We start from the raw sequence: 2,251 nt of genomic DNA, 5'->3' as shown, positions 1-2,251 counted from the left end.
ATTGATGCTTATTGGAAGCATGGGGATGATGATCTGGATAAGTCTAGCTTGATATTTGGCAACGTGACTTCGAAATTGCGTAAGCAATTAGAGGACATGGACGATTCTTTGATGGTTGATCAGTAGAATGCGTCATTCCAAAAGAAGACTAAGAGCCACAGAAAGAGTGATATGGTAATTGTTGGAAAGAGTTCCAACGAAAGGAAGCGTTCCAGGAACAAGGGCAAGAGGAAAGTGACAAGCGTTGTCATTGAACCTAAGCCTAAGTCCAAAAAGGGAAGAGAGTTATTTTTGTCATGCCGTTGGGCATTGGTATAGAAATTGTAGACTCTACCTGGAAGATCAAGAGAAGAAGAAGCTTATAGAAGCATCGACTTCTGGTGTCTTCGTTATAGAGGTTAACTTGTTTACTTCCACAACGTGGGTATTGGATACCGGAAGTGCCTCGCACATTTGTGGAAATGTGCAAGGGTTGCGAGGAAGTAGACAGTTGGCAAAAGGAGAAGTAGATCTCCACGTTGGGAATGTAGCAAAGGTAGCTGCATTAGCCAGTGGGACTTACGATCTGACTTTACCTTCTGGACATGTATTGGAGTTGCATGATTGCTATTATGTTCCTGCCGTTAGCAAGAACATTATGTCGATTTCATGTTTAGACTCGGATGGTTTCAGATTTGTTATTAAGAACAAATGTTTGTCCATTTATAGAGGTGATTTGGTAAAGGTTACCAGTTTAATGACCTTTATGTTTTGGATGACGAACCGTCAAGATACAGGTCTATCTATAACGTTTGTACCAAACAGTTTAAGCCGAACGACTTAAACCCAACCTTCCTCTGGCATTGTCGTCTAGGCCATATAAACGAGAAGCGCATTCATAAGCTTCATTCTGAAGGTCTTCTGGATTCATTTGACTTTGAGTCTCTTGAATCTTGCGAGTCTTGTTTGATGGGCAAGATGACAACGCATCCTTTCAAGGGGAGAGCGACAGAGTTATTGGATCTGATACATAGTGATGTTTGCGAACCAATGAGCTGTCCAGCTAGAGGAGATTATTTGTATTTCGTTACGTTCACTGATGATTTCAGTAGATACGGTTATGTCTATTTGATGAGACATAAGTCTGAAACACTTGAAATGTTCAAGGCTTTCAGAAACGAAGTGCAGAACCAGCTTGGCAAGACGATCAAGACACTTCGATCCGATCGTCGTGGCGAGTATTGAGCCAAGAGTTCACTGACTATCTGGTTGATTGTGATATTGTATCACAATTAACTCCTCCTGGAACGCCACAGTGGAACGGCGTGTCTGAAACGGAGGAACCGAACACTGTTAGACATGGTTCGGACAATGATGAGTCAGACGGATCTTCTGAAGTCCTTTTGGGGCTATGCTTTAGAGACCGCTGCATACATGCTGAATAGGAGTCCAACGAAGTCGGCTGAAACGACACCATATGAGATATGGACGGGGAAGCGTCCCGCGTTATCGTTTGTCAGAATTTGGGGTTGCGACGCTTACGTGAAGCGTCAGATGGCTGATAAGTTATCCTCCAAATCTGATAAGTGTTTATTTGTAGGCTACGCTAAGGAAACTAAGGGTTACTACTTCTACATTCCGGCAGAGAACAAAGTGTTCATTTCCAGGAATGCGACTTTTATGGAGCGAGAGTTCGTCTCCAAAAGAGTCAGTGGGAGTAGGATCGAACTTGAGGAAGTTCGAGAGCAACAAGTAGACGCTGAGCCGAGTGAACAAGTTGAAGATGTTTAACCTGTCTCACTGCCGGTTGTGATTCAACCTTCGACGAATGAACCTCGGAGATCATGTAGGATTCGCCAAGAGCCTGTGAGATACGGATTTCTCGTGACTGGGAATGAGGAACTCATGTTATTAGAACATGACGAGCCTACCACATACCCAGAGGTTATGGCGAGTCCCGATTCCGAGAAATGGCGCGAGGCTATGAAGTCCGAGATGCAATCCATGTCAGACAACCAAGTATGGACTCTGGTTGATGCATCTGAAGGGATAAAACCCATCGGATGCAAATGGATCTTCAAGAAGAAGACAGACATGGATGGCAACGTGCACACGTATAAGGCACGACTTGTGGCGAAAGGATTCCGTCAGATTCATGGTATTGACTATGATGAGACATTTTCGCCTGTAGTTATGCTGAAGTCCATCAGGATCCTACTTGCCATAGCCGCATATTACGACTATGAGATATGGCAAATGGATGTCAAGACCG

This window comes from Tarenaya hassleriana, unplaced genomic scaffold (genome assembly GCF_000463585.1).
Source record: "Tarenaya hassleriana unplaced genomic scaffold, ASM46358v1 Cleome61, whole genome shotgun sequence".
In the NCBI taxonomy this organism is placed as follows: domain Eukaryota; kingdom Viridiplantae; phylum Streptophyta; class Magnoliopsida; order Brassicales; family Cleomaceae; genus Tarenaya; species Tarenaya hassleriana.
Note: the sequence above shows the minus strand (reverse complement) of the source record.